This window comes from Canis aureus, chromosome 21 (assembly GCF_053574225.1).
Source record: "Canis aureus isolate CA01 chromosome 21, VMU_Caureus_v.1.0, whole genome shotgun sequence".
NCBI lineage: Eukaryota > Metazoa > Chordata > Mammalia > Carnivora > Canidae > Canis > Canis aureus.
In genome coordinates this window covers 27,297,628-27,312,015 of record NC_135631.1, presented here as the reverse complement: position 1 = coordinate 27,312,015, position 14,388 = coordinate 27,297,628, and the positions used below count along the sequence as shown (strand labels likewise).

Below are 14,388 nucleotides of genomic sequence, written 5' to 3'. Positions count from 1 at the left end.
CTCCTGAAGGTGCCCCCATTGTGCCCCATTGCCGTCCCCAGCGGGCTGTCTACCAAGGTGTTAGCCGGTAACAGATTCTCACTGACAGATTCCCCAGTGAGGTTTTACACCTGTCCTGGAACCCGTTTAAGACTCACTTTGCACACTTTATTTAAATTTTATTGTGTGAAAGAGTCAGTCCGGGGATGAACCGGGGTTGGCCAAAGCAAGCACTGTCAAAGGAAGGCAACCTGTGAGCACAAGGTGTCCCAACAGGAGGACGATGGGCATGACTCACACTTTCATGAAAGAAGAGTGGAAGATCCCTCTATGCGGATTGAAGACTCTTGGCCAGGAGATGATCTGTCCTGCCTCCAGCGGTGTAATTTTCCAGCCATCCTCGCCCCCTCTGTTCTAAGAAAGAAATGGATGTGAGCGAGACATGCGTTTTGTTTGTTTAATGAAACTCTGATTTTCGCTGAGATCAAGCTCTTTCTTAAAATCTAGAGGAGATTTCACTCCCCTCCATGCAGTAGCATGTCTTGTCCGACATCCTTGCTAAGGCGACCACAGATTCCTATGGAGCTGGCATTGCTACAGTCTTCTGGCTCCCTGTTTCTGCCTTTCGTGGCATTTTCTTATTATTCACTCATTTTTTTTTCTATGATCATTTCTTTGTTTCCTTCTGGTAGCAACCCAGATACTGACCACAAATCCGTTTCCCTCCCTCTGCTCGCACTCAGATGAGATGGTGTGGCCAGAAGAGTTTATTGGCCAATGAGGAGTCCCAGTGAGGAGACAGACTTGAAATCTCCATACTGAACATTATTCTTCCTCAAGGCCACCTCCGTCATTTCCACCTGCAGGGACTTCTGCTTCCTTTTTGATCTTATGAACCAGTTTAACTTCACTACACGCACATCAGCAATTCTTACTGTGCCGTGTAGTTTCCTTCCAAATTAGGACACTTGAGTGGACAACAGGCATAAACCAGGATTCTCCAGGGCGACCGGGATATCCTGTCACCCAAACAGCACAGACAAAGCTAAACACCCAGCTTGGCACCTGATTTTTGCCTCTGACTCTCCTTAATTTTTGTTGGTCTGCCCCGGCTGTGATTCAGTTCTTATTCTTAACTCTAAGCTCAGTCTTCTGTTTTTGATTTAATATTCTTGCCTTTTTTTCTTTTTTTTCCTTTTTTTTTTTTTTTTTTTTTATGAAATCTCCAGGGGATCCCTGGGTGGCACAGCAGTTTGGCGCCTGCCTTTGGCCCAGGGCGTGATCCTGGAGACCCGGGATCAAATCCCACATCGGGCTCCCGGTGCATGGAGCCTGCTTCTCCCTCTGCCTGTGTCTCTGCCTCTCTCTCTCTCTCTCTCTCTGTGACTATCATAAATAAATAAATAGATAGATAGATAAATAAATAAATAAATAAATAAATAAATAAATAAGAAATCTCCAGCATTCATCTCTTGACTCCTCTCAAGGACTTTGGCTTATTCTACTGATATCCCAAATTCCATCTGCATTTAGAGGGATGTGCAACAGGCACGTCCACAAGGTTTAACGTTCAGCCCCAGACTAGGGGTTGGAGGGCAGAGAGTGAGGATGCGGAAAGGATACAGAGTCCAGTTGGCCTTTTCTGAAATTCCCACTTCCAAAATGCAAATATTCTGAACAGCAGGTTTCTTTTTTCTCTTGTTATCTCCCAACCTTTCAATGAATAATAATAATCATCATTTTTTAAAAAAAGCTGTACAGAGTTTCCAATTGGTTTTATAATGAGATCATTATCCTAGCTTCATCACGTTGTGGAAGCCACTTTCCAGACCATAAACTGCGATGTAGAACTGAAGGTCTTGAAAGAACACACCTGAACAGTGGTGGGCCTCTCAATAATCAACTCCACTCTCCTACCCCCTTGGTGGCAGGTGGTGTGACATGACTGATTATTACAGGAAGAGTATTCCAACCCAAAAGCTTAGCTGTTTGGTACATTTTGGGAAATGTGAGTAAAGGAAAAAACCCACAAACATTCGGATGTCTCTTTTCTCCCCCATCCCAAACAGGGACTCCATGGTAATTTCATCATTGATAATTACAAGGGAAAAAGCACTCACATGCAAAAATTAATGTCCAATTTGCCTTTTAATGGCCCGAAGCAAATCTGATGGCTATTGCAATCTGATGAAATGACAATTGTGAAAGGGGGGGGGGGGAGCCTTGATTAAACTCCTTCTGCACTTGCCCCAGCATGTACATCTTTCCTTTTCCCTGATTATTACCATATTTGCAGAGTTCATTTACAAAGTAAGATAATGTGAAAGGTGTTCCTTCTAATTATAAAGCTAGTGTTCTTTTCTTTACATTTATTTATTATTTGAAAGAAAGAGCAGATGCTGGGTGTGTGAGCAGAGGGAGAGAGAAATTCAAGCAGGCACTGCCCTGGGTAGGGAGCCTGAGGCAGGGCTTGATCCCCCTACCCTAAGGTCACAACCTGAGCTGGACCAATGGCTGTGCAGCCTACGACCGACCGTCATAAGCTTCCTACCCTCTCTCTTCCTCAGTTTGCTCATCTATAAAATGCGACCGATAATAGTACTCACCTGCTAACATCGTTGTGCAAATTAAATTAGTTAATACACGTAAAGTTCTTGAAATAGAGCATGGTGAGCATTCAGTAAATGTTTGCTACGGAGGAAACCACAGAAAACGATGGAAATACCAAGTGGGTAACAGTCAGCTATCCACCCAGAGCCGAGCACACCTAACATTTGGCGTGTGGTCATTTCGCCTTCTGGGTATTTGTGTGTACGTGTGTCTGTATCATGCTGCAAACATGGCTGTGTATCTTTTTTCTTTTTCCACTAGGCATCGCCATTGAATGTTTTATAGGTAGTTAGAATTGTTTTCATCCATTTTGGGCTGCGTAAAGTCTAAAATAAGAGCTAAAAAAAAAAAATCATGTATTCTGTAGCATTTAGTTTGTGTGATTATCTTAAGTAGTAAGCCTGAAGTTGAGAGAGTAAAAAGAGAAAGAAATTCAATTGAGTTGTTCTTTTTTTTTTTTTTTTTTGACTTATATGGACTCCGAACAACCCAGAGGTGATTGCTTTTCCTTCTCCCTTTTGATCATTTGTATCCTGTGGTGCTGAGGGCAGGGTGGTATACGTGAGCTTTGCATCTGGGCGTTGAGGCCAGGATGGCTGGGACGGTGGGGAGAAGGGAGGGACATTGTTTGGGAAGAAAGAGGTAATAATGTCTCTCTTTTAATAGTGTGATGAGGATAAATAAGACTGGCACAGAATGTGCTCAGCATAGCCAGTGTGTAATACATTGTAATTAGTATTATTAATAATTTTCACTTATTCCTTTAGAGAGTGTACTTTAAGCACTTTCAAGTTAATAGGGAGAAATAGATTTAAACATTTGGGTTTGCTTCATCCTGACTCAGTTAACCCCTCTAATAAGAGCCGGAGGGCATCGAGGAATGGAATTTCCTGATGACTACATTTCCTCACACTGATGAATATTTCATTCCCTCTTATTCCTCATCTACCACTTAGAGATATGAGAGGAAGGAATTGGCCCCGGGAGGCCCTGCAAAGTGTCAGGTGGAATCTGAGTCCGGGGCTGGGCTTGGGTGCGGCTCCGAGATCCCTCTACCCAATGTTGCAAAAGTCCATTCCCTTCTTCCTCTTTTGGTTTGCTCATTTACGCGCCTCCGTGGCTTTCTCATCTTGCTCCCTATTAAACTCTTTCCTCGTGGTTGGCTAAGATTGAACCAGAAGTGGATCTACTGGCCTTTCAGTTACCCACATTATCTTGCTGTGTTGCCATCAAGTGAAGCTGAAGTAGTCTGGCTCTCAGACAGCCTGTAGCAAGGTAACGGAGCCCAAAGTGGTGCCCACGATGGTCATCTGCATGAGAAGTCCACCACCAAGCCCATTGCCCGCATTGAACATGAACCCTGTGCTGGCCTAAGTTTCCCATGTTTGCAGCTGGTCCTATAAACCAGAAGAATGGAGGTGACCCTGGAAAAGCTGAATCAGAGACTTGTTTGCTCTATGCTTTATCTTCCAGTGGAGTGTAGGCATAGTGTAGACATTTAGCTTCCAACTCACTGGAGGGAGGGGAGGGAGAATCGAATGACTTATTTTTTCTTTCCTTTTCTTCCTTCCCCCACCTCCTCTTTCTCTCTCTCTCAAAAAATTATATATATATATATTTTTTTTTTTTTTTTGTAGTGTCCTCTATGGTCCTCTCAGATAAGGGAAGGGTAGGAGGGAAGAAGGGCCTAGAGCATCCTGGAGAGAAAGGATGGTAGTGGGATTATAAGGAACCATCTCAGGTTGAGGCACAGAGAATATATTTTTCAGGCTGATGATTACTACAGAAAATCATTAAAAAATTCTCAAAAGATGTTACTTTTGATTGTCCTCCTGTTTCAGGATAGGTAGACATAAAACTGCCTGGTCAGATGTGTTCGGTACGTGTGAGACGCCATATAGCCCCTTGTGGGAATTTCAGTTCCAGCACGCTAAGGGCCTCGGAGAGGAGATCCTACAGCAAAGAAACAGGCTCAACTTTCTGGATCTGTATAGGCAAAGCTTAACACACATTGGACTCTCCCCTCCCTGCCCTTCCTTCTGCTTCCTCACCTTCCCATCTCCCTCTTTCCTTCCTTCCTTCCTTCCTTCCTTCCTTCCTTCCTTCCTTCCTTCCTTCCCTTCCCTTCCCTTCCTTCCTTCTTTCTTTCCCTTCCTTCCTTCTTCCCTTCCATTCCTTCCTCTCCTTCCTTCTTGCCTTCCCTTTTCCTTCCTTCCTCCCTCTCCTTCCTTCTTCCTTTCCTTTCCTTTCCTTTCCTTTCCTTTCCTTTCCTTTCCTTTCCTTTCCTTTCCTTTCCTTTCCTTTCCTTTCCTTTCCTTTCCTTTCCTCTTTCCTTCCCTTCCTTCCCTTCCTTCCCTTCCCTTCCCTTCCCTTCCCTTCCCTTCCTTTCCTTTCCCTTTCCTTTTCCTTTCCTTCCCTCCTTCTCTCCCTCCCTCCCTCCTTTCTTTCCTTCTCCCCTCACTCCCTTCGCTCCTTCCCTCCCTCCCTCTCTCTCTCTCCTTCCCTCCCTCCCACTCCACTTCCCCCTCTTTTCTTTCCTTCTCTCTCTCTCAGCCAACTTATTTCTCAGTTGTACGAACCAGCACATTAGGGACCCTTCCTTCGGGCCTCCCTGTCGTTTCCCATTATCTATCATTCCTGGCTCTGGCAGCCTCTGGCTTGGCTCTTCAGCTTCTGTTTGCTCACTTCCATATGCATCACCTTCCTGAAGAGCCCCCGTCAGATGTCCTGTGGAAGACGGAGATGTGAGTCAGACATGGACATGCCTTTGAGGAGCATATAGTCTAAGGAGACGAGATAAGACATGTACACAATTCTGAAAGATTCAAGGTAGAAAAGGACAATCTCATTTGGGAGTTGGAGATAAAGTGCTCTGGGAATTCAAAAAAGGGAGATGGATCCCTCTTGTCTTTTCTCCCTCAGTGACTACCAGAAATTACTGAGGGAAATAGAATAATTATACTTTCCAGGTATGGACCAGGCTGGGAGGATTAAAGGCCTCCTCGTGTTATTTGTTCAGAATAAATGTTGTGCAAAGTAACCACCAGGCCAGGAGTAAGTTCCCTTTAATGAGGTTTCTATCGAATATCAGGACAGCTCTGGCCTTTCCCTCCTCTGTCGTCTTTTTCCCTCCATCCATTCTTCTGACTCTGCCCAGTTTTTGGCTATTTTGATAATTTATTGCTTTTTTCTACCTCCTTCCTTTTCGGTCTTCTTTTAAACCCTCCTCTTTCATACTTACTATGTGTGAAATATATCATCTTACTATGATAAATATATTACTGATCTCTCAAAACAATACCATGAGGTATATTACATACATCTAATGATATATGTAATCAATTATAGAAAAATGTATACCTTTATATAAATTATAATAAATTATATAAAATGATACATTTGTGTAAATTATAAGTATATATCTATAAATATGTTATACTTTATTAATTTTCATTCATTTATTATTATTTTTTTTTAATGGAGAGAACTTGGCAGGAGGTCCAGTGACTTGCCCAAAGCTACACAAGGGAGTAGGAGACAAACAGGTCTCTAACCTAAGTGCATCTGCCTTAAGCGTGTGCTTAGACATGGAACTCTAAGCAGGTGGCATGCCACCACTAGCAGGTGGCATCGTTGAACTTTTGCACCACTGGTGTTCACAGTCAGGGCCATAGTGCTGCCCATTTCTGACCTAACTCAACTCTTCAGCTGCTGCTGCCATAACTTAAAACTGTGGCATCCTTATGAAAAATGCAAAGCAAAAAAGACAGGATGGCATTTCCACTGAAAGGTATGCACGAGTGTGTATTTACATGCTGATGCGCACACACATACACACATACACATGCACTGTTCTCTACAATAAGGAAATTCAGCAAAAGAAACTGCCACTTGTGGGTTAGCAGAGTCCCAGTGACAAAAACAAAATGAAGAAGAGTTGCTGTAAAGGTCCAGGAAAGAAGTGGGAATCAGAGTGGGAGTCAGAGACTCCCGACATTATCACCAGCTAGGTGGGGCTATACAGATGACAGTTGTCTTCTCCATTCTGCCCCTTTATCTAATTATAACATCTTAAACTTTCAATTTCTGAGGGTTTATGTTCTACTTTCCACCTGGCGATGCCTTGGATTTCTGTCTTCCTTCTGCTGCCGATGTCCCGTATTCACTCACTGATCATTTAACTGACATTTTTAGGACACCTGCTGGATGCACAGTTCAGATCTTTGTGCCTGTGGCCCTGCCCCTGAGGAATGCTAAATCTCCAGGGAGAGGCAGACAAAATAAGCAAATGCTTATAGTACAACGTGATAAGTTACAGCAAGGCAGGCCAAGAAACTCATATTGTTTGGGTACTTCCTTCCAGGTCAGTTACTTGGCTATTTTACAAGGGTTGTTTGATTAAATCATCACTTTAGCCCTAAGTATATTATTTTTGCTTTACTGATGTGAAAACTAAGCTTCTGAGAATTCATGTGTATTATTGAGGCCTCAACAGGAAACTCAACAGCTGGTATATTCAAATTAGAATAATTCAAATGAGGTTTAAGGAAGGGATGGCTTTTCCAAGGTGTGAGTGCTTTGGTGAGCCCCAAAGGTTGGTGCAGTAAGTAACGTGTTGCTACTAAGAGAAGAGCTGTCACGAGTCGTAGGCCTGGAGAGACAGCAGGAGGGAGAACGTTACTAACACCCAGAAGGAAAGAGTCATACAGAGAAGGTCCCCAAGGGCAACAGCATTTGCTTAAAGGTTACAGGGAACCCAGCTGATCCCACAGGGAAGGAACTAGGGGAATAGATGGCCTGCCTACACACTTCCACTCTAATCTCCTGCTGGTATCCCCCATCGGCCGAAGCCCACCCATAGTTAGAGGTCCAAGGAACCCAGTGAAGCTATGTCCTACCAGGCAGAGATGCATGAAGAGTGGATCTAGAGGGGCAAACATGAAACACACGGGGCACTTTGATGTCTGTGGAAGGCCACACAGTAGTCTGAGAATGGAACATTTAATTGGTAGTTATCAGATCTGTTCTGTAACTTTCTGGCTTACCTTTCCCTTAAGCAGCAAATGGAAATGTCCAGTCTCGTTGATTTCCAGCCACTGCAGCTTTGCCACATTGACTGGCTTTCTAGTTTCTCCTTTGAGTGACCCACGTTGTATTCTCTCTTCTGCTCATCATTTCACAACTGCTCATTCATCTACCTTTTAAAAATATCCAGCTTAGATGGACAGATTTGGCAAAACCTATCCTCTGTCCCCTCATGTTTATCAAGGGGATGAATTTACATTTCTGTATTCTTTGGGAACTCTCTTTCTTTCTTTCTGTTCTTTTCCTGCCATTGGGGAGCCCAGCTTCCAGATGTCCATAAGATGACTTGCTGGTCTGGTCTGTTTTGGCTCATGCTGTTTGTGATGCTAGTGATAAAATACTGACTTATAAGCATATGGGACCTCATACTCTCATCAAGATTTTAACATTTATTATAGCATTCATTTTTAATAACCACCTTGCAGGCTTGGCAAGCCATACACACCTCCTACTGCTTTATGTTTACCAAAACCAAAATCCTTACTCAAATATCTAAACATTCAATGCAATTCAGAACCATCTCTGAAGTACTTTACTATATGCCAAGCTCAATACTAGGTCTAAACGCTTAGGATATGTCAGTGGGGGAAAAATATAGACAAAGATCTCTGTTCTTGTCAAGTGTGAGAATATAGAAAACAAGGAAAGGTAAGTAAATTATTATAGAGTAATGGCTGAGTGAGATATATGCTATATATAAAGAAAAAGGAAAGCTGGGTAAGGGGCAAGAGTGGTGGGAAAAGTGGAGAATGAAATTGTGAACTGATTGCTTAAGGGAGACTTTATGAGAAAGTGACATTTAAGGAAAGACCAAATAAAGGTGAAGGAGTGAACTTCATGGCTGTGGGAGAGGACAGTTCTAGGCGAATATCTAGAGACATTCTAGATGTCTAGAGAATGGACGGAAGCATGCCTGGTTTATCCAGGGGGCACCAAGAAGTCCACGGTGATTGAAGGGGAAATAGTCAAGGGAAAAGAGAGTTAAAGATAAGGAAAGTAAGTCATAGTGATGGTGTACAGCCTTTCAGCCATTGGAAGGATGATGGTTTTTACCCTAAGTGAGATGAGTAGCCAATAATGGATTTTGGTCAGAGAGGGTCCTGATTTGATTTGCGTTTTAAGTGAGTGCTATCATTGTTTTGTTGTGAACAGATTATAGGAGGACAAAGGTCAAAACCGGGAGACATATTAAATGACAAAGTATGTGCTATTAAAAAACCAAATGTAAAAGTAGAAAGAAAATCAGTGTAGGATCTAAAGTTGTGTCTTAAGATTCAATCCCAGGGCCTCCCAGGAGGCTCAGTTGGTTTAGCTTCTGACTCTTGATGTTGGCCCAGGCTGTGATCTCAGGGTCCTGAAATCCAGCCCGACATCGGGGCTCCAGGCTCAGCATGGAGTCTGCTTGTCCCTCTCCCTCTGCTCCTTCCTCCCTCCTCTCTCTCTCTCTCAACTAACTAAATAAGTAAAATCTTAAAAAAAAAAAAAAAAAAAAAAAAAAAAAAAGACCCAATCGCATTATGTTATTCCCTTGCTAGAATATCACGCTCAGCTCTCTTTATCCCCCGGTCGTTGATTCATTCATTTGTCTCCTAGTCATTGATTCATTCATTCATCAACCTTTGAACAACAGGTTCCTCAATAGCTACCATATGCCAGACACTGTGCTGCCTGCTGGTGATGAAGCAGTGAAGGAAACACATTGTCCCAGTGCTCAGTGAGTTTATGTTATGGCAGGGAAAACCTTCTAGAAGTGTTCAGTTTTCTTTACTATGGAATACCACTTGGGATCCCTGGGTGGCTCGGCGGTTTGGCGCCTGCCTTTGGCCCAGGGCGCGATTCTGGAGTCCGGGGATCGAGTCCCATGCCTGGCTTCTGGCATGGAGCCTGCTTCTCCCTCTGCCTGTGTCTCTGACTCTCTCTCTCTCTCTCTATGTGTATCTTGAATGAATAAATAAAATCTTTAAAAAAAAAGTAAAAAAATAAAAATAAAAAGGAATACCACTCAGTTTAATTCCTTCATTCTTTGGTGCAATCTCACCCACCACACACACCATTTGACATTGTTAAAACATGCCAGACCAACTCTTTAAAACTCGGTGAATTTTGGTCATATTCTAACTACCTGAAATACCCTTGCCTCAGCCCATCCTCCTTTTCTACCAGGGAATGTCATATTGATTATTACGTCATCTCATTCCCCCTTAAACCCTCGGAACAATGTATTTATCCTGTCAGCATAGGTCTTGTTGTCGTATCAAGGTAAGCTGTGAGTGGGAGGGTTTCTCCATTAGTAGGGTCACTGGGAGCTGCTGCAGCCCAAGGCTTCTATCACCTTTGTCACCCCCAGGATCTCGCTCAGGGCATGGCTTGGAGTGCATGTATCCGTGTGTGTAATAGTGACACGATGAGGTGCTTTGGGAGTTAAACGCGAATTAAATGACTAAGGAGTGTGTTGGAGAAACAAGAAGGGAATACATGAAACAATTAGAGAGCAGAAGACAGTATGTAATCAAGTACTGAGATGCCGCAAACAGAATCTATAGGGAGGAGACCTTGTGTTCTGGAAGCTTTAAGTGAGGCTGTGGTGCTTGGGGACTGATGAGGTTTCCGGAGTTTACCGAGGATAAGTGTTTGCCTTTCATACGTCTGTAGTGGTACCAAAGGGTCGGGGGCGGCTCATCCAGATGGTGAGAAATTGCTGTCACTCTGCAGAAGAGGCTGGTCTGAGGCTGCCGCGACAACAGTCTCCAGCATCCCCTGAAAGACGAGGCTCTGGCTTGAATCGTTTCCCAGTGTGGCCTGTCAGCCTGGGTTTGGACACTGTTTAGTCTGGGTGGAAGAACTGAGCTGTGACTTTGACTAAGTGGAGCATTTCCCGGAGAGAAGCAGGACACGATCCCTGGTTTTCCTTCTTCCCCGGGAAGCCTGGATGTTGCGCAAAGACGGCAAAACAGCCCTTGTGCCCATTGTGCTACGAATTTTGAGGTCATTTAGAATAATGTCTAGACAACTTTCTGAATTTTCAATGGCACGTTGAGCCAGTGACAGTGAGTCTCGTTGTGGGTAAGCAGCATCAAGTCAGTTTAACACAATCAAATCTCTTAGGCAACCACGGCTCTGCGGTGTTAGTACTCACGGTGGGCAAGATTGAGAGTTTTCAAAGCTGGTCACCTCAACGGATCTTACCTGGAAATGGTAGAGACAAGCTGTGTTCATGCACTCTCTCTCCAGATCATCCATCTGTGCATCTCACTTATTACATCATTGCTGCAGCAAGTTGTAGTGGGAGGAAAGGCGATTTGAGGTTGAAAATTGTTGATGTAGTACCATCTGTATCACGAAGTGGCTCCGCGACTGCAATCAAAGCATTTGACCTCGGTTCCCTCTACTTTGAAATGGAAATATTACCTACAATTATTTGACCTGTCTTCTGGGAGGATCAAGTAAGCTAATGAGTAGAAAAATACTTTATCAACTATAATGCAGCAAAAAAAAAAAAAATCCATTGGTTATTTTTTTAAAGATTTTATTTGTTTATTCCTGAGAGACACAGAGAGAGTCAGAGACACAGGCGGAGGGAGAAGCAGGCTCCATGCAGGGAGCCTGACGGGGGACTCGATCACAGGACCCTGGGGTCACACCTTGAGCCGAAGGCAGATGCTCCACTGCTGAGCCCCCCAGGCGTCCCAGATCCCTTGGTTATTTTTATGAGGCTTGCACTTTTTCCTTTGTCTCTCTGATTAGTATTGTCATATGGTCAAACACCAGACTGCTGTTATGACTATAGCATAGGAAGAAAATTTAAATTTGAAAGTCTCACACGTGAGACTCTTCCTGTGTCTGCTTCATAAATACAGCTTCATGCAGAAAAAGAAAATTAAAAATGTCACACACACACACACACACACACGCACAACTGAATCCCTCTTTAGATTCATCATGAAGCGTAGACTCTTTAGCCATCTAACAGGCTCAGATGACAGTTTTGAGAAGGCTTATTTCATGTTTCTTTAGCATTTTTAGATACATCAATTATTTGGAGATTATAAAACAACCCTGGGCCTACGACTTCTACACATTAACGTGACTCCTGGTCTTCAACTTCATTTAAATCAGTCAACCCTCAGTTAGCGGTCACGGCCAACAGAAGGAAAAATAGGATCCCATTGTGCACCTACAATATTTCATTCATTGAGTGAGTTAATGGGTTTTTAAGTTTGTATTTATTAGTGGATTCTGTGACCAGAGGACTCGTATGATAACATTTACTGCGTTTGCACTATGTGCCACGTGGTGTGCTGATGCCTTGCAAACATCATCATTTTCCCATCAATATTTTAGGGTAGGTACTATTGTTTCTTGCTTTTTTTTCCCCTCCAAAAGGTAAGGGGGGGCTGGGAACTGAGGCCTCAAAGAGAACACAATGTGTACGAGGTCAAGAGAAGGAGAGGTAACGAATTTTGCCACTGTATTTAGTAAGTGCCTCGGTTTAAAAATACGTGTGATTGGGGCGCCGGGGGGCTCAGTGGTTGAGTGTCTGCCTTCAGCTCAGGGCATGATCCTGGGGTCCTGGGATCGAGTCTCACATGAGCTCCCTGCATGGAGCCTGCTTCTCCCTCTGCCTGTCTTTGCCTCGTCTGTGTGTCTCATGAATAAATAACATCTTAAAAAAAAAAAATTAAAACTACCTGAGACCAAGTTTCCTATCAACAGTGGACCCAAACCACGACATGTGTATGGGATGGGTGGAGAGAGTATTTTCTATTTGTACCCTGCTTTTCCTTCTAAGGATTCTTTGCTTTTTCCTCTTCCTACGAAAACATCGCTGATGTTCCCTAAGTATCATCACCTGAGCACTAAGTAAGACCCACTGGGGTTTTAGTTCCATAACAATCTATAGGCCTTTGTAGACAGAGGCACACACTGAATCTTATTCTTGGGAAGGCTCAGGCTTGGAAGATCCTTAGGGGAGAAAAAGCAAACAAGCAAATACAGCAACTAGCAATGAATGGCTGGTTCCAGGTGTTCTTGGTGATCGTCCTCAAGGCTTGGCCCGCATTTCCCTTGAGTTTCACCATCCGTTGACTCATAGTGTAGATTCTGAGCACCACATCTCCACCAGACCCACCAGACTCTCTCTTGGGACCTGGCCACAGGACAGATAACCACACTGGCGAGCCCACCACCCCCTCCCGCCCCTCATGGAGTGTCCTCTCGGAGGTCGAAAATAGGCCATAGTAAACCGAATAAATGATTGCAGTTGTGCCAAGGACCACAGAAAACGCGGCCAGCACAGTCCATCAGTCCTGGGGCTGCCCGACCAAAGCTCCACAAACTGGGAGTTTGCATTGCCTCGCGATCCTGGAGGCTGGAAGTGAGCCCTGTGACTGCTCTGGGGAGGACTCCCTTCCTTGCCCCCTTTGGCTTCTAGAGCTTTCTGGCAATGCTGGGCCTTCCTTGACTCACGGACACATCACTGCGGTCACCCGGCTTTCTCTGCCCCTAAGTCCTCCCGCGGCCACCCCTCTGTGCATGCCCGTCTCTGTCCAAATTTCCCTTCTATGGGAGGACACCTGTCATTTCAGACGGTCGCCACTGTAATGACCTCATTTGATCACGTCTGCAAATGCTCTGCTTCCAAGTAAGGTTACCCCTTGGTTCCCTCTCCTCATTTCTAGGAAATTGTTTCCATGTGCACACGAACCCCATGCCTTAATGTATCTGTGACATAAAAATCATAAAAAAAATATCAACAGTACATGAACATAACTGCTACTCCTAGGGCCCTGCACGTGCCAAGCACAATGCAAACCGCTCTAACGCCTTCCCTCCTTTAATTAATAGGTGCAAAAAAGCCGTGCCCTACATCAGCAGGTCTCTAGATACTCGTAGCCATTTCTAGAATTTTTATTCGAACATCTTCACCCTGCTTCTCTAAATTCCAAGGTCTTAATCTTTGCAAGCTAAGTTGAACTGCTGAGCTTCCAAGCGATTTTATTTCAGGCATCAAGTAAACGAAATCAGCGTGCAGAAACGATAACGACAACAACGACAAAACCAAGAGAAATTGGTTTCTGATCAAGTTTGGTTGTTACAAGAATTACTAAACCCCACCCCATGCTATAAAAACCAATTCCTAAAGTAATGCTAGAATAACTTTTTCAGAAGTTTTCTTTCTTTAATGGCTTTTACAAATAGTGCGTTCTTTTTAGTGTAAGATACTGTTAGGTATCTTACCTGAAAAGTTTAATTCAGCTTTTCCTAAAACAAGCTTTGGGGAGCAAAAATAAACGTAAGTGCTTTGGATAAAGGGAGACTCGATCCACTTTCTCACCATCTTTTCCTTGCCTGCCGCACGTTGGAAAGGGTAGAGGTCATTAGGTCAAAGGCTCTGAGAAGTCCTGCAAATAAAGCAGCATGCTTTACCTTCAGGACTAGTCCCTGGAAAGGATAATTGCAGACGCCCTCTTCAGAGTGAATCTAGCACGTCGTGAACAAACATACTCTAGTTTTATTTCTTGCTCCTGTGTTGGTAGGTAGATAAAGGGAGCCTGGGATTTCCAGAGACTGGGCTGTAAATCCACAGGTGAGCTGCCACCAGGTGACCAGCTATTATGTCTCTTCTCTCGTACCCTGGATTTCTCATTTCTTAGCAACCAGACGTGCTTACAGTAGACTTTGGGTCTCTTCTGGCATCTACCTAACCCTGGAAAC

The 14,388-nt window shown here is 43.9% G+C and overlaps 1 protein-coding gene across 8 annotated transcripts in view; it reads left to right on the top strand.

Annotated features, from left to right (window-relative positions):
• LRRC4C (leucine rich repeat containing 4C) overlaps positions 1 to 14,388 on the top strand; it is a 1,161,603-nt gene that overhangs the window by 1,097,885 nt on the left and 49,330 nt on the right. The gene's annotated exons all lie outside the window — the stretch shown is intronic.